The 19,602-nt window shown below is 23.4% G+C and overlaps 1 protein-coding gene across 1 annotated transcript in view; it reads left to right on the top strand.

Moving 5' to 3' along the window:
• LOC134830376 (myotubularin-related protein 6) overlaps positions 1–19,602 on the top strand; it is a 147,616-nt gene that overhangs the window by 101,756 nt on the left and 26,258 nt on the right. The gene's annotated exons all lie outside the window — the stretch shown is intronic.

Below are 19,602 nucleotides of genomic sequence, written 5' to 3'. Positions count from 1 at the left end.
TAATTTTTTTCTTTCACGAAAAGCCAAAAGAAGTTCCAAGCTTCCTTTTTAGCCCATTTTGTATGTAATCAAAAATAATTGGATTGTAAATCAAAGTAAAAAGGAAAATTATTCTCAAGTGAGATGCTGCTTGCGAGAAATCTTGTAAACAACAAGCAACTACATGTCGATTTTATCGTTTCTGCATCGCATTGTCTCTTCAGCCGTTGTTTGTAGTACTTAATGAAGATGTGAAGGGAATGTAATTGAAATTTTGTAAGACAATGTTGTTGCTGTTGCCTCGTTTTATGTGGTAAATTCATGATTTTCTCGAGAACTGGCTTTTTAATAATTTGTTGCATAAACATGACAAGATTCCGCAATTATTGCAAGACAAAGCGACCGACATGCTTGTTTTTGAGGATGATGTTGATGGAAAACTGATATTGTTACGATGCTTTTGTTGCATAGTGACGATTGAACAAATTGAGAGGAGAGATGTCCTTTGAGATTGGTGTCTTATTGCTTTCGGAGAAGCTGAGTTTGGATTGCGAGAAATGGTGATTGTTCGATGTTTTCGAGCGGTAAATGTTTAAAGAGTGATAGAATGTGATAATATTGTTGAATTTGAGAGTTACAGCGATTAAATTGAGATTAATTTGAACAAAAATTAAATAAAAAAAATAAAATTACCTGAACTATTTTAAATAATTCTCTTTAATTTTTAATAGAAAGAAAAATTTAAAAAAATATAAAATAAATAAATAAAAAAAATAATTAAATTAATTAAAAAAATAATTTAATTAAATTTAAATAAAAAAAATAATAAAAAAAATAAAAATTTAAATTAATTAAAATAAATTAATAAATAATTAAAAATAAATTAATTTTTTTTATTTTATTTTATTTTTTTATTTAATAATTTAAATTTAATTTGATTTTGCCCTTTAGGTAAAAATTAAAAAAAAAATTTCTTCTATTTTTTAAAAATTTTTTTTTAATTAATTTCTAAAAAAAACTTATTAATGAAGATTTTTATCCATTTAAAAAAAATAATAATAAATTAATACATAATTTCTTTATTTTTCTTTATTCTTTTTTGGCTCAAAATTTGTCAAAAACTCGACTAGAAATTGAAGAGTTTGTCATTAAATTGTAAAAATTTCAATGAAAAAATAGATTTTTTTTTTATTATTTAAAAAAAAAAATTTCCTAAAACTTAAATAATAAAATTAAATTTCTCTTCAAAAATTACCTTGACACTTTTTGAAGGACAGAACAATATCCTCTCATAACCCCTTCATAAATACGTGACAATCACAAAAAAAAACTCTTAAAAAAAACTAAATTCTTAACTTTTTAAGACAAAAACTTGTGACAACTGTCTACGTTTGTTTTTCTGCTTGACCTTCACAAATTTCTTGTTTGCATGTAACAAAATTCCCTTTCAAATATTTACATTTGCAAGAAAAAAGTCAAAATAATGCCAAGTTAGTTAAATATTATTATGCTTATTTTCCTCCGCAGCGAGAAAAAAGTGACAAAAATAAAAGACAAACGGAACCAAGAGATAGCCTCGAGTCAAATTTGCTCAAGTTTCGCTCTTTTTGTGCTTTTTGTAATAATTTTTTGTTACTTCCTTTTGTTTTTTTTTTTGTGTTATAATTTGTCTTGCGATTACTCTTTGTGTATTTTTTTTTTGTTTAAAATGTATTACCGACACGTGTTCCCGACCCGAAGATTTTTTTTCTGATTTTTCAAAAAAAAAAAAAGAAAAAATAAATTCTAATCTAATTTTATAGTTCGAGATTGCACAAAACGGTAGCAAGTCATTTCGCAGCGAAAGACATTAATTTTCCAATTAAATTCTCATTTTCCGGCTTGCACGGCACTCCATCCAATAAAATTAAGATCACGTGCCAATCATTCATTTTCTTTTGAATTTTATTACATTTTAGAGTGCGGCAACGTGCTGTGCTTCGCTTTACGGAATGAAAAGCGGGCAATTACATTTATGACACAATACAAACAAACAAACAGCAATTTACACCTTTTTATGATTTTTCACGAGAATTCGCGTCGATGATGAAGATTCCATTCAAGAGGAAGCTATTAACACGTTTTTTGTTTGTTCGCACACCAAAATCGATTTTTTGGGATTTTTCTCGGAAATATTTTTTTTTTGTTTTTTTTCTTCGTCAAAAAAATTCTCGTATCGACATTTTATTAGAATCGGGAAAAAAATCATATATTATTGAAGATTATCGCGTGAACGTGCTTGTATTCCAATTAATCTTAGTTGGCGACATCGACACGCAAAAAAAAAGTTGCGACGATGACACAATAAAGAGTAATGACCAACAATAACACGCCTGTTATTAAACAGTTAGTTTTCATTTTCACGCTCTTTTCATCGCCGAACGCCCGGGAAACAATCAGAAAAGCAGCTGTTGGCAATGACGAGGACATCGCCGCAACAACAAAAGACAACAACTTTCATTGTCGTCAATGTCGTTAAGGCCATTTATTGATTTTGCATCTAATAGCAATGCCAAAATATTTGTTCACGTCGTCGTTCATGGCGAAAGTGTCGTTCATCAACATGAAATTTAATTTTGCTTTCACGCCTGACAATGGTGCTATAAAGACAGAAAAATAAAAAATGAGAAAATATTTTAAAAAATTAAGAAAAAAATTATAAAAATTTTAAATAGAACAAAAATTAATTTAAAATTAAATAAAAATATTTTAAAAATAAAATAAAAATTTGATAAAATGTTTTAAAATTAAAAAAAAAAATTAAAATATTTAAAAATTAAATAAACTTTATAAAAATAAATTTAAAAAAATAAAAAAAAAAATTAAAAATATTAAATTAATTTTAAAATTAAATTTTAAAATTTGAAATTAAATAAATAAAAAAACTTATAGATTTTAAATAATTATTTTTTTCTGTGTAAAATAAAATTTAATTAAAATAAAATAAAATTTAATTTAAAATATTCATTAAAAAACTTTAGATAAAAAAATAAAAAAAAATAATAAAAATATTACTTAAAAATAAAAAATAAATTAAATTTAAATTTATTCAAATTAAAATTAAATTTAGTTAAGAACTATATTAAAAAAAAAAATATAAAAATTATTTAAAAAATTCCAAATTTGATATTTTTTCTGTGTAAAATCAAATTTAAAAAAAATAAATTAAAAAAATGAATTTTAAATATTTTTTTTAATATTAATTTTAATTTTATTATTTTAAAATATTAATTTAAAAATTTTAAATGAATTATAAAAAAAAATTCTATAAATTTTAAGATTTAAAATTAATTAAAAGAAAATAAAATTATTTATTTAAAAAAATATAAAATTATTTAAAAAAAATTAAATAATTTTTTAATTTTGATTTACTAAAAATAAAATTTTCTAAATAAAATTAATTTAAAAAAAAATAAAATTATAAAAAAAAAAAAATTATTCATATACCTACTTAAGATTTTATTAAAAATATTCAAGCATATGAAGTAAAAAAATATTTAAAAATTATTTTTTTAATAAAATTAATTTATTAAAATATTTTTTACTAATTAAATTTAAATAAAAATCAAAAATTTTAACAAGAATGAAGCAAAGCTTAAAATTTTTCATATATTCAAAAAAAATAAAAAATTTACTTTAACTACAACAAACTACAAAACAAAACTATTTTAATATTTTCCACATTTTTGCTTTTATCCTGACTACCACAAAAATTTCATAATTTTCCAATTAAAAAACCCTTGAGTAAAAATAAGCTTTTACAATATTTTCCATGCAAAACTTGCACTTTTTCTGACAAGTATAATCAAAAATTATGCGAACCATTACTTAATTTGAAAACGAATAAAAAACAATTTCCTGCTAATTTTATAAAAAAAGATTTCACTAAAAATATGCTTTATTTAAATATTACTCGAAAATCACACAAAAAGAAGATTAAAACAATAAATTATATTCTGCTAATTTTATTTTATTTTTTTTTTACTTTTCCTCGATTTTTGTTCAAACAAATCTTCAAAAGCGAAAAATTTCCTGAGAAAAATAAAATTAAATGTTACATAACAATTCTTGGCTGTCTTAACACACAATTCCATGGACCAAACTCGATAAATACGGAAAATTATCTGCAATCAGGAAAAAACGAGTGAGACGATTTTATATTCAAATCATGACTTTTGTGTTTTTCTTTCCAATATTTTTTTGTGAATTTATGTAATCTTTTTTTTTTGCTGTGATCGAATCTCAAATTGTTGGCCATCACAACAATGCTTCAGAATGAGAAGTTAAAGTAATAAATAGTAATGATATGAAAATAAAAATATAGACATTTTCAAAGTCATTGAGAGAAACTAAAATAAAATGAAATAAAATAAAATAAATATAGAGATGAAAAAAAAAATCGAACATTATTTTGAATGGCCAAAGGAAACTACAATGGGGTTTTTTCGTCTAATCTATGAATCTTAGAAGTTGTTTAGAGAAAATTACTGTTACAATTTATGTCGTTTGTCAATGGAAGAGAATTTTTGTAAAAGATTTTTTTTTGTTGGATTAGAAATTATTTTATTGCTTCAAGGATAAAATGTATTGATGTTTTACTAAATAAAAAAATTTTTAAAATTTATTTGAATTTTTTTAATTTTAATTTTTTTTTTCAAAAAATAAAAAAAATATATTAAATTAAATTTTAAAATTTAAATACGAAAAAAATAAAAGAAAAATTATTTTTATTTAGTCAACAAAAATAAAAATAATAAATAAAATATTTTTATCAAAAAAAAAAAAAAAAAAAAAAAATAAATTAAAAAAAAAAATAAAAAAAAAATAATAAAAAAATAAATATTTTTAAATTTCAATTCTAAAAATTTTTAAATAATTAAATTGTAAAAAATTTAATTTTATTTATTTTTTTATTTATTTATTTTTTTTTTTTTTTTGATAAAATTTTTTATTTATTAATTTTCAATAAATTTTATCATTTTAATAAAATAAAATAATTTTTTTTTAAAAAAATTCAGTATTTTCTTTTATTTTTTGAAAGAAATTTAATACAAAAAAATCAAATGATTTTATAAGAACAATTTTTTTTAATTTAGTAATTATTTTAAAATAAATTCAATAATAAATTTTATTATGTTAAAATAAAAAAAAATATTTTTAATTAAATTAAGTTTAAAGGAAAGAAAAATTAATGAAAAATTCCTAATTAAAAAATTAATTAAGTACCATTTTTAAAACTTCATTAAAAAATATTAAAAAAAGAAAAAAATTAAAAAAAAACTTTTTATTAAATTTTTTAATGAAGTTTTTACTTCTGAGCTAAAATTATTTAATTTTTCTTTCTTTGACATTTTAAAATATTTTTCTTTTTTTTATTTCTCAGAATTCTTTTGAGCATTTTGCAACATCAACTTCCTTGAACTTGATAATTAATCTTCTTATCTTAGAATTTTTCTTCATTTCTTTCCTTAAGATATTTTATTTCTTCTTTCTGTAAAAGACACAATTGCATCATCAAACAAATAAAATTTTCCCGCAATTCAGGATAATTCAAGATGATCCTATGTCATCGCACACAATAATTGCAATGTTAGAAAAATTTCAAAGAAAAAATGCAATTCAAACAGCTTCTGTCTAACAATGGAAAAATTTTCAAAGAAAATTGTTTAGAAGAAAGTACTTTGGTGTCGAATTCCTCCTGAGGCAACTTGCACTATTTTATTTACTTTTCAATTTTCCTTTGAAGTGAAAAAAATCTCAATTTCTCTCAATGAAATTGTCAGCTTTTTATGCAAAAAAAAAAAAATTTCTTGACATCAAAAGCTTTATTTTTGTTAAATTAAAAAAAAAATTGAGTCAAATATTTATTAAAATTTCCCATGAAAGCTCTTCTCTGGGAAAATCCGAAGAAAATCTGCTTTTTGCGGAGAAAATAATGAGTTCGGTCTAGACAAGAGTCTTACGAGATGGTAACTAAGGAGCTCTCCATAAATTAATAAATTACAGAAAGTGATCTCATTACAAAAAGTCTTGTGCTAACAACAAAATCTCCTTTGAGCGTCTTGCATATGAGAAGTTTCCTTTCAATTCTTATTCCGTACTTTATTTATTTAGTGAGGAATATTATATTACGATGATTGTTGCTGCAGGCTACCAATCATATTTATTTATTATTTGATGCGAAAAATATTCCTCTTCTTCTTCTTATTACGCTTAATGCGCCTTCCTTCCATAAATAGTCAACCAACAATTTATTGAACTACAAAAAAAAAATTACAAAAATGTTGATTTAGTGGAAAAAAATTTTTTTTTTCTATTTTAAAAGGAATCTTTAATTTTATTTATTTAAAATCCGCTTTTATTTTAATTCTTTTTTTTTTCGCCGAGACAAGTGAATGAAATGCAATAAAATGAAACAATTCAGACCGAGTTGAGTGGTTGCCATGCTAATAAAATGAAATGAAAATTAATACGATATACTTTTTATTTTTTGCTCTCTTCTCTTCAAATCCTTTCAAATATGCATGACTTGGAAATGAAATTCCGTTCAGAGTCGCCGAATGGGTCAAAAAGAATGAGAGCAAAAAATTGTTCTAAGCCTTTGATGCGTGTGCTTGTTAGTTGTAACGAGACGAGTGTGTGGAAGTTTTTTAATCGCTTCACGTCATTCAGTCAGACGAAAGTAGCTCGTGAAGAAGGGAAATGTGAAGTTTTTATAGGAATTTTTTTTTGTAGACGTCAACGAGTTTGAAAAAAAAAATATTGTGAAAAATTCACGAATTGAAAATTTGAGAAATTGATAAAAAATTGAATTTCATTTTTTTTTTATTTTAAAATAATTTATAATAATTAATTTTTATTTAATTTAATTTAATTTAAAAATTAATTTTTATTTTAAAATTAAAATTATTTATTATTCAAAATATTTTTTTTTTTTTAACATAAAACTAAATTTAATAAAAAATATTTTTTTTTTTTAAAATAATATTAAAATTTATTAAAAATTTTATAAAAATAAATTTTTTAAAAATTAAATTAATAAAAATTTAAAAAAATTTAAATTTTTATCTATTGAAAAATTTTTATTTTTTTAAATTTTAAATAATAAAAAAAATATTAAATTTTAAAATGAATCGAAAAAATTTTTTTTTTTAAAAAATTATTTTTTTTTTTGTGCATTTATATAATTTTGATTAAAAATTAGCAAAAAATTTTATATTAAATTAAAAAATTTTTTGATAAAAAATATTAAAAAAATTTTAAAAAAATTTCAAAAAAAAAAAATAATTCAATTAAATTTTTGAAAAAACTTTTTTTTCCTTTTTACTATATTTTTTCTTCAAAAAATAAAAAAATAATAATTAAATAAAAAAATTTATAAAAAAAAAAAAAATATTTTTAAAAATATTCTTATTTTTTTTTCATTAAAAATTATTAGCTTTTTTTATTAATTAATATTAATAAAATTAAAAATAAAAAAATTAAAAATAAAAAAAAATTCAAAATTAATTTTTTTCATTAAAAAATATTATTATAAATAAAAATATTAAAAAATATATATTTTACAAAAATATTAAAAAATATTTATTTTGCAAAAAAAAATATTAGTTGTTTTGATTTATTCCAAAATTTTGATTTTTTTTTAAATATTATTTTTAAAGGAAACGCCTGGTTTAAAAAAAAATAATTGAAAAAATGCAAAATTTTAAAAATTTTATTTTATTATTTAAAAAAAATCTTATTAAAAAATTATTTTCATTTTTTTTATAAAATTTAGTTTTTAAAAAATTTTTTTTTTTAAAATAAAAATTAATTTTTATTATTAAAATTCATTTAATTTTAAAATAATTCAAAAAATTAAATTATATTAATTAAATAATTTTAAAATAAAAAAAAATAAAATTAAAATAAATTTAAAAAATGCAACATAAATTCTTCACAGTCAACAAGGATCATAGCGCAATGCAATAATATTTTATTACTTTGTTGCATGTTTAATGTTTAGTTGCTTCTAATTTCCCATTTCCCCTTGTGTTTCCGGTCACACAACAATAGCACAAATAAAAAGTTAACAGGAATGAAAAGTAGCGCAATAGTGTAACATTTTTTCAATTATAATTTATTTATGACTTTTTTTTTCAATTTATTTTTATTTTTTTTTTTAATGATGCCCTATTCTCATTCTCAGTAAATTTAATTTTTTTTAACCTTTTCGTTATTTAATTTACAAAAAATAAAATAAAACGCAAATAGAAGTCATTTCAAAACCGTTTAGAAACATTAAGTGCCTTCATTATCTTTCCTCTATTTTTTTTTCAATTTAAAACTCACTTCGTTACAGCAGCAAAATCATGTCAGAAACCAAATAGCACTTAATTCGTTTTTTTTTTATTTTTTGGCTGTTCATGTTGTTCCTGCATGCCCTCAGTTAGTCTAGCAATTTTTTTTATTTAATTTTTAAACATTTACTTTGCGCTTATTTAAAATATTTTTACATGTGAAACCATAAAGAGGCGACCGCAATTTTAATGGGTTTGTGAAGTTCATACGAAAATTTGCCCCACACGAAAAAAGACTGCAATAAAATATTCAAAACCTCAACAGCTTGGCGAATGGCGAAAAAAAAAGTAACGATGAGTTGAATGTTTGCTCACTTTATTAATGAATGCAAAAATTAAACTTTGAGCAAATTTCAGCGATAATTGAAATTTGCTTTTGGTCAACAAGCAGCGCGCGGGAAAATTAATGTAAAAATCTTGACCCAATTGAAAAAGAGGATTTATCTCGACTTGAGCTTGAAGACGACCATAAAAAAATACGTAATGCGATACTTGAGATTAATTTAATGAGATCTCTGGAGAATTTATCTGCGAGCGATACTTGAAACCAGGCAATTAAGCTTGAAGTCTTGAAACAGAGAAAAAAAATGTGATTGACCGAACGGATTTTTTTTATCTTTAATTCGCAGAAAAAACAGGAATAAAAGTCATCACAGGCAATTTTTTGGTTGTCATTTAATTAACATTGACTTTATCCATTAACCTTCACGAGAACGAGACAAATACGTTTTGTCATACATTTTTACATTATCAGGCGTTTTTTTGTTACTGACAATTTTTGTTAAATAATAAAAAAAATGCTGAGTGAAAAAATTCAATACGACACGTTCTCAATATTTTGTCGTTAATTATGATTATATCCGTTTGAAGGTTAATGTGTCGTTGCTGAAGGTAGGTTAGAATTTTATCTTTTCAAGTTTTTGTCGTGTTCTAATTTTTTTTCTTGTAAAATGTTGTTGGCAGTAATTACAGGATATTTAAAGAAAAAAATAATTTTTTTATCGTAAAAGTTTGATTTTACAATTTTTTTTAATAAGTTTAAATTTTTAATAATTTAAAAAATTTTTAAAAATAATTTAATTTAATTTTTATATTTTTTTTAAATTTAATTTTTTTTTATTTAATTTTTAATTATTAAATAAAAAAAAATGTATTATTTTTTTTACAATATTATTTTTTTTATATAAAAATCAATGTATTTGAATAAAATAACAAAATTTTAATTATATAAAATTATTTATATTTTTAATTAATTAAAAAAATATTTAAATTAATTAATTATTTATTTTTATTAATTTAATTTTAATTTATTTTTTTAATTATATTTATTTAATTATATTTATTTAATTATAATTAATTTATTTTTAATTTTTAGTTCTGACAATTTTCTTTTAAATTATTATTTTTTACCAATAATATTCAAAAATTAAAAAAAAAACTAAAAATTTTTTTAAAAATGTCGTTAAAAATTAAAAATTTTATTTAAATTACATTTTCTTTGAAATACAAAAGTAGAAAATTGTCATCAAAGAAAAGTTTCTGTCACAAAAAAACTTATCTCTCAAAGAAAATATTAAGTGACAATCTCTAATGATGCTTAAAATTAAGGTTAATTACATTCAAAACTTCTTAATTGCCTTAATTTTGAGCAAAGCTGTTAGTTTTCTTTTCCATATTTTCATAAAACTGATAAAAAAAATTAAACTTCATCCTTGGTAACCAAAAAAATCACAAAAAAGAAAAATTTCACTCCAAAGTGCAATTTTGTGGTTTTCATGTAATTTTTAACACAATTTTAAAAGGTCCATTTACAAAATATTGACTGCCATCCGAAAAAAATCCTCTCGCTCACACACAAAACACGTTTTAACTGTTCCATTTTTACTACCAGAAAAATTAAATCGTAGCCGCAAGTGTTGCCTGTTTTTGCAGAGGAGTGAAAAAAAAACATAAAATGGGGCAAAAAAAAATACAACAACAACATTTTTATCGGATGAACATCATAGTAAGTTTCCAAAAGTGTTACTCGCTGCGAAAGTGTGTAATACCCAACAAAATTTTATTACTGGCAATTTTTCTGCTTATTTTCACCGCAAAACAACAAAAATAAAACATGACATGTGTGAGAAGCAAAATAAACGGCGATAAAATGTAGCTGGTAGCTGCGCACACAGAAAAAAAAGTATAAATTAAAAACGAAAGTAATTAAAAAAGGGAAACAAAGTGTTTTAGTACCGGTAGAAAAATATATAAAAGTAAAAGTAAAATAACTGAAAACAACGGAAATTAATTTATGAAGAAGAAACAACTTGAGGAGCAACATTTTTAATGGAGTACGAGACTCAACTTATTTTTTGTGTGAATGGGAGCTGTAAATTTAAAATATGAGATAAATGTTAAGATAAGGTAAATAAATTATTATTTTAAAAATAAAAAAATTAAAAATAAAAATTTAAAAAAATTTTTATTTTAAAGAATTCAAAAATATTTTAATTTGATTTTTTATAAAAATTTTGTTAGATTTTAAATATTTGAAAAATTGTGAAATTTAAAATAATTTTTTAGAATTTATTTTTTTAAATTTATTATTTTACGTTTTTCTTAATTTTTTTTTTTTTTTATAAAATTAATTTGAATTTTTTTTTACATTAAATAATTTAATTTAATAATTAAAAATATTTATTTTATATTTTAAAAAATATTTTTATTTTATTTTAATTTAATTTAAATATTAAAAAATTATTTTCTGTATTTTTTGATAAGGTTTATTGTTTTTTAAATAATTTCTTATTATTTTTTTTTCTTTTAATTAATTAATTAATTTTTTTTCTTATTTATTTTATTATTAAATTTAATTAAATTATTTTTTTAATTTTAATTGATTAATTTTTAAATATTTTTTAAAATTTAAAAAAAATATTATTTTTTAAAAAAAATTTTTTACTATTTTTTTTTAATTTTAAATTTTTTTTTAAAAAAAATCAACTTGTCAAAATTATATTGAACGCCCCTTTAAAAAAAGGTATCATGACTCGTTTTGTGTAAAAGAAAAAATAAATTCTTCCATACATTTCCGGTATCTTGCACTTCCTCAAGTGCAAACCCAAACTAACTAACACACAAAAGGCACAATAATCATAACAGATATTCGTTATTTCCTTTCGTAAATGACACAGAGCACAATCTTTAAGCACTCTCACAACCTCAAATGCAACCGGAGAAGTGCTCCGAACGAATTTTTCGTATGGCATTTGCCATAAATTTCGAAAACTGGTGCACTGCAATTTCAATGGCACTCACAACAATGCGAGACAATGCGAAGCAGAACCATGAAGAGACATGTCCACAACACGAAACACAATAAAATGTCGAGAGAGAGAGCGAGCGAGAAAGGGACAAGGATAAGGAGAATAATGGTTTCAATATCAATTGCTGCTGCTCGTTGCTAATACTCGACAAATTTCCAACACATCATTATCGTCTTTCAAGCACCTTACGCCATCCGAAAGCCTTTCTCGAGATATTTTACGAGTTGACCCGAGTTGTCGGGACATTCAGATGCATTCTGTTGTTGTGTGAAGGGAAATGTCGATAATTTGCACCTTTTATCGAACTTTCTCGACACAAATATCCCATTATTGGAGGAAATTTTCTCTCCGTAAACAATAATAAATTGGAATATATCGAAAAGTTGTTATCTCGGGAGGGAAAAAAGAACAAAATGTGATAAAAACTTATGATTTATCAATTGATTCGATTCGAAATTGGATGAAGAGTTTTGCTTTACGAAAGTTGTTTGAACTTGAATTGTTGTTTTAGAAGCAATCAAAGGGTTTGAAATTAGTCTAGAAAGTTTTTTAAAAACAAAATTGATTGAAATAATTAAAAATATAAAAAAAAAATTAATTTAGAAAAATATAATAGAAAAAAAATATTAAAGACATAAAAAAAATTATTTTAAACTTAAAATATAAAATTAATTTAAAGTTATTAAATTTTATCGGAAAAAAATTATTTTTAATTTAAAAAAGATTAATAGAAAAAGTTTTAAAAAATTTAAAATATTTTTACTTTTTTTAAATCATATCGCGAAACTATTATAATCTAAATATCTTTGAATAATTAATAAAAAATAATTTTTCAAAAATAAATAAATATATAATTAAATAAATTAATAATAAAAAAGTAATTATAAATAAAATAATAAAATTAGTTTAATAAAAATAAATAATTAATTAACTAGTTAATTTAAATTATTTAGTAATATTAAAATTAATTAATGATTTAATATTTTACTACTCAAATATTTTTCAAATTTTTATTTTTATATTTTATTAATTTTTAAATTATTTTATTTTTTTATTTTCAGCTTTTTGGATAAAATTTAAGAATTTAAAATCAAATTAGGATTTTTTTATATTTTTTAATTTAAAATTCTTTAAACAAAATAATTTAATTTATTTTTAAAAGTTTTATTTTTTTTATTTTTTTTAATATATTATTTTAAAATTATTTTCCTATTTTCTTAATTTTTATTTTATTAAAAAATTAATTTATAATTAAAGTTTAATTTTCAATTAAATAATTTAATAATTTTATATTAAAAAATATTTTTATTTTATTTTAATTTAATGATTTAATTTAAATATTAAAAATTTATTTTCTGTAATTTTTGATAAATTTAACTGTTTAAATAATTTCTTATTATTTTTTTTTATTTTTTATTTTATTTAATTAAATATTTTTTTTCTTAATTATTTTATTATAAATTTAAATTATTTTTTTTTTAATGTTTAAATATTTATTTTATTTTAATTGATTAGTTTTTAAATATTTTGTAAAATTTCATAAAATTTAAGGAGTCCATCAATCTATATACCATCAATTTATATAAATTTTTTACTCATCTTATCACTCAACCCATCATCTCCCGATCCGACATCTAACAAGTAAGCAACGAGCAGATGAGGACTAACATAAACAAACAAACACACCGATCAACAAATCATAATCTGAGATATTTTTTCTACCTCTTTGCTTCCCTCTCTTTATTTCCCGATCAAATTTATTAGAAACATTGAAACTACACATGCAAAACATCATCAGGAACATCATCGACGAGCGACAGAGGACAAGATACGCTGAAAAAAAATTGTTTACATATTTGTGGAGTGTGTGTTCGTGATGTTTTTCTCGTGTGTGTGTGTTTTCATTTCAATTTTTTTTCTGCTGCTTTTTTTTCGCTATCGATAAATTTTTTGAGTTCAACATTTTCGCCAAACAACATCAAATGTCGAGGAAAAAAAGAATAGAAGTAGAGTCTATTTTGTGGTTTGATCCCGGATGCAAGTCGCTCCATTGTGTTGGAATTTTGCCTGAATAACCCACATTATTATGAATTTTTTTTTCGCTCGATGTTTTTTGCGCCATTTTCGGATCACGTGTTATTTCCATTATTCAAAATGATTTTTCCTCCGCGATTTATTCTCGCTCGCATCATGTGTGATACTTTGTGCAATCCGCCATAATATAAGAGATTATGCAAATGAAACATTGTCAGTGCGATGCGTTGTTGTTGTTGCTCCTGCGATTGCATTGCTGCCGAGGGAAAGGGAAAAAAATGCATATCACGGTCTCGCTCATAAATATTACTTACTTCGCCATGCTTCCATGCACATTCCGAGCAGATAATAAAAGTCTAGTTTGGCTTTTGTCTCGCGGCAAGTCTGTGTCGAGTCGCTTGCTTTATGCGAAATTTCTTATCTAAGCTTTGTGGATGGCTGAAAGAAGTTGAATTTTTGTCCAGTTACAAAGAGTTGTTACACTTTCCGGGATGGAGTTTTTTTACAAGAGAGAGAGAAAGAGAAAATGTGTTGAAAAAGATTAAATCTAGTCACATAGAATATTAAATTTCAGCATGCATCGTGAATATTATCTCCTCAAACTTTCACATACGCAACCGGAGTCACTCAGTTTAGTTTTTCGCTGTGAAAATAAAAAGGAAAATTTCAAACCTTAAGAGATTCATTTTGAACCTCAAGAGATTGATTTTGAACTTCAAAAGACTCATTTTAAACCTTCAAAGCTTCATTTTGGGTCATGATGAGGCTCAAAATGAATCTCTTGAGGTTCAAAATGAATCTCTTGAAGCTCTCTGAGGTTCAAAATGAATCTCTTGAAGGTTCGAAGAGAATCTCTTGAGGTTCTGAAATTGAGGTTTTCCATATCAAAATGAATCTCTTGAGGTTCAAAATGAATCTCTTGAGGTTCAAAATGAATCTCTTGAGGTTCAAAATGAATCTCTTGAGGTTCGAAATGAATCTCTTGAGGTTCAAAATGAATCTCTTGAGGTTCAAAATGAATCTCTTGAGGTTCAAAATGAATCTATTGAAGCTCCTGAAAATTTTTCATAAGGTCCAAAATGAATCTCTTGAGGTTCAAAATGAATCTATTGAAGCTCCTGAAAATTTTTCATAAGGTCCAAAATGAATCTCTTGAGGTTCAAAATGAATCTATTGAAGCTCCTGAAAAATTTTCATAAGGTCCAAAATGAATCTCTTGAGGTTCAAAATGAATCTATTGAAGCTCCTAAAAAATTTTCATAAGGTCCAAAATGAATCTCTTGAGGTTCAAAATAATCTATTGAAGCTCCTGAAAAATTTTCATAAGGTCCAAAATGAATCTCTTGAGGTTCGAAATGAATCTCTTGAGGTCCAAAATAAATCTCTTGAGTCTCAAAGTTCAATTATTTCCTTTTGAAACTCAGGAGATTCGATTTTGACTTCAAAGGTTAAAATTCATCCATCTCCCCAACCAAAGGGTTGAAAAAATTCAAAAGAAGACAAATTCTTGTCAAGGCGACTAACGACAATCATACCTACTACACGTACCGAACTGAAAGACGATGCCATTTACAACCGATTGCACATGACCTGAAAATGTGATGAACTATTTTATAAAAGTTAAACATGATAATCAAGAGAAAAAAAGAGAGAGAGAAAAATTTAAATAATAAAAAAATTCCGTATGTCTTCTTGGCTACTTTTTCTTGTCCTACAATTTCATCTCACAGCACTAACCTAAAATGCTTCATTTTGTTTAAATAGAGTAGGAAATAAATGCTAATGGACCTGCTTAACCTACTTTTGTGCTCAAGACATTCCATTTTTTTTTTCGTTCGTAAAATTTTGATAGCCATCATTATTTATGATATGTGTGACCTTTTTTCTCATTCTCAGCTTCTTCTTGTCATGCTAATGCCGCCTCATTTTTGGCATGAATACAAAGAACCCAAGCGGATAAGACATGCAAGATCTGTTCAAAAGTTAACTAAAACTAAATTTGCATGCAAATGCATTTTCAAGTTTCCTTCGAGCATGTCGAAACATAATTACGGAGGTGAATGAATCCAAGAACCACAAATTGACCACAATTAACTCCGACACATTTCAGGCGGCATGACAACGACACCAAATGAGTGTTTCTCGTGTTTCAACGGGTGACAAATGACAATGAATATAAAAAAGTTCAGAGAAAAAAGTCGGAAAAAAAGGCATTAACATTTTATTAGTATGTATAAGCATTGCATTTATTATGCAAGCGGAGAAAAAGTCAACGACAAAAAATCATAGGAAATTGCTTCAGTTTCCCAACATAATCAAGAAAAAAAATACAATGTCGTTTTAAGCTGTTTTTCTTTGGGATTCTGTCTTTTACAACCCAAAATGGAAGAAATTGCAAAAAAAAAAAACTTTTTAGTCGTCATCATATTTGTTGTTGGATGATCCGCTCACGTCGTTTGTCAACTATGCTCCTCTGTTCTCGTGAAAGAGTCGAAAATTGTAAAAAAAAGGAAAAATCGTGGAAACATTTTTCATATCTTTTGTTTCTCTTATTATTATCGTAGAAGGCACGACAGAGCAACGATGATATGAATTTGCGGATTTTCTGCGATTATTGTCATCAGAGTGCAAGCAAAGTTTTTTTCTTTCTTTCTTTATGTTCAGAGTAAAGTAGTTGTTAAAGTATTGTGTAAGACACATAACAACCATTATTTTTGTAGAAATTTGTGGATTTCGGAAGACATAAAAAATTTCACCTGAGTGCATGAGTTTTTTGCAAACAATGAGAAGGATCAAAAAGTTTTTTCTTATGTTTAAATTTTAATGAGTTTTTTCAGAAATTCTTTGAAAAGTTAAATTTTTTTAAATTAATTATTTTTTTAAATTTAATTTAATTTAATTTTTTAATAAAAAAATATTTTAAAAAAAAATTAATAATTAAAATATTTTTTAAAATTCATATTAAATTTATTTTTTGAAAATAATATGATCTATTATAAAATTTTATAAATATTTTTATTAATTAAGAAATTAAAAAATATTTAATTTATTTAGTTAATTATTAGTTTAATAAATAATAATAATTAAATTATTTATTTTTTTTTTCGCTTTAAGTTTAAACTAATTTTAATTCTAATTTAATTATTAAAAAATAGAAAAAGTAGTCGTCTAAAGAACGACATACTATACCGCATTTCGATATTACATACATATCTTTATTGTTGTCCTCACTTTACAATTTCATACTCCTCATTTCAATTTTCCGAACTTTTTATCAACTACAGACTTTCCATTGAAATGCATATATTTCATAATTTTGTACCCCTAATTTCACATTTTCGTACTCCTCGAAAAAGAAGAAAAACGGTCATGAAATTTTTCAAGTCAAGTTTTAATCAACTTTCGATGGATTTCAAAGCTAAAATTGAATAAATATTCATTCTAAAGTTCATTTCTGTTCATATTGGGTCGATATTTGACGTAACAAAAAAATCAGAGTTTGGAAGTAAAAACGCTGATTTTTTTACATGTCATTTTTTGATCACTTTTAAGCCTAAAATTGAATTAATATTCATTCTACAGATGATTTCTGATCATATTGGGTCGATATTTGACGAAACAAAAAAATCAGCGTTTGGAAGTAAAAACGCTGATTTTTTTACATGTCATTTTTTGATCACTTTTAAGCCTAAAATTGAATAAATATTCATTCTAAAAATGATTTTTGTTCATATTGGGTCGATATTTGATGAAACAAAAAAATCAGCGTTTGGAAGTAAAAACGCTGATTTTTTTACATGTCATTTTTTGACCAGTTTTAAGCCTAAAATTGAATAAATATTCATTCTATAGATGATTTCTGATCATATTGGGTCGATATTTGATGAAACAAAAAAATCAGCGTTTGGAAGTAAAAACGCTGATTTTTTTACATGTCATTTTTTGACCAGTTTTAAGCCTAAAATTGAATAAATATTCATTCTAAAAATGATTTTTGTTCATATTGGGTCGATATTTGACGAAACAAAAAAATCAGCGTTTGGAAGTAAAAACGCTGATTTTTTTACATGTCATTTTTTGACCAGTTTTAAGCCTAAAATTGAATAAATATTCATTCTAAAGTTCATTTCTGTTCATATTGGGTCGATATTTGACGAAACAAAAAAATCAGCGTTTGGAAGTAAAAACGCTGATTTTTTTACATGTCATTTTTTGACCAGTTTTAAGCCTAAAATTGAATAAATATTCATTCTAAAGTTCATTTTTGTTCATATTGGGTCGATATTTGACGTAACAAAAAAATCAGAGTTTGGAGGTTCAAACTCTGATTTTTTTTGCAAGTCATTTTTTGATCACTTTTAAGCCTAAAATTGAATAAATATTCATTCTAAAGTTGATTTCTGTTCATATTGGGTCGATATTTGACGAAACAAAAAAATCAGCGTTTGGAAGTAAAAACGCTGATTTTTTTACATGTCATTTTTTGATCACTTTTAAGCCTAAAATTGAATAAATATTCATTCTAAAGTTCATTTCTGTTCATATTGGGCCGATATTTGACGAAACAAAAAAATCAGCGTTTGGAAGTAAAAACGCTGATTTTTTTACATGTCATTTTTTGACCAGTTTTAAGCCTAAAATTGAATAAATATTCATTCTAAAAATGATTTTTGTTCATATTGGGTCGATATTTGACGAAACAAAAAAATCAGCGTTTGGAAGTAAAAACGCTGATTTTTTTACATGTCATTTTTTGACCAGTTTTAAGCCTAAAATTGAATAAATATTCATTCTAAAGTTGATTTCTGTTCATATTGGGTCGATATTTGATGAAACAAAAAAATCAGCGTTTGGAAGTAAAAACGCTGATTTTTTTACATGTCATTTTTTGATCACTTTTAAGCCTAAAATTGAATTAATATTCATTCTACAGATGATTTCTGATCATATTGGGTCGATATTTGATGAAACAAAAAAATCAGCGTTTGGAAGTAAAAACGCTGATTTTTTTACATGTCATTTTTTGATCACTTTTAAGCCTAAAATTGAATAAATATTCATTCTAAAGATGATTTCTGATCATATTGGGTCGATATTTGATGAAACAAAAAAATCAGCGTTTGGAAGTAAAAACGCTGATTTTTTTACATGTCATTTTTTGATCACTTTTAAGCCTAAAATTGAATAAATATTCATTCTAAAGTTCATTTCTGTTCATATTGGGTCGATATTTGACGTAACAAAAAAATCAGAGTTTGGAAGTAAAAACGCTGATTTTTTTACATGTCATTTTTTGATCACTTTTAAGCCTAAAATTGAATAAATATTCATTCTAAAGATAATTTTTGTTCATATTGGGTCGATATTTGACGAAACAAAAAAATCAGCGTTTGGAAGTAAAAACGCTGATTTTTTTACATGTCATTTTTTGACCAGTTTTAAGCCTAAAATTGAATAAATATTCATTCTAAAAATGATTTCTGTTCATATTGGGTCGATATTTGATGAAACAAAAAAATCAGCGTTTGGAAGTAAAAACGCTGATTTTTTTACATGTCATTTTTTGACCAGTTTTAAGCCTAAAATTGAATAAATATTCATTCTAAAGTTGATTTCTGTTCATATTGGGTCGATATTTGACGTAACAAAAAAATCAGAGTTTGGAAGTAAAAACGCTGATTTTTTTACATGTCATTTTTTGATCACTTTTAAGCCTAAAATTGAATAAATATTCATTCTAAAGTTCATTTCTGTTCATATTGGGTCGATATTTGACGTAACAAAAAAATCAGAGTTTGGAGGTTCAAACTCTGATTTTTTTTGCAAGTCATTTTTTGATCACTTTTAAGCCTAAAATTGAATAAATATTCATTCTTAAGATGATTTTTGTTCATATTGGGTCG

Source organism: Culicoides brevitarsis, chromosome 2, assembly GCF_036172545.1.
Source record: "Culicoides brevitarsis isolate CSIRO-B50_1 chromosome 2, AGI_CSIRO_Cbre_v1, whole genome shotgun sequence".
Taxonomy (NCBI): domain Eukaryota; kingdom Metazoa; phylum Arthropoda; class Insecta; order Diptera; family Ceratopogonidae; genus Culicoides; species Culicoides brevitarsis.
The sequence above is the reverse complement of the archived record's forward strand: the minus strand, read 5'-3'. Positions and strand labels throughout refer to the sequence as shown.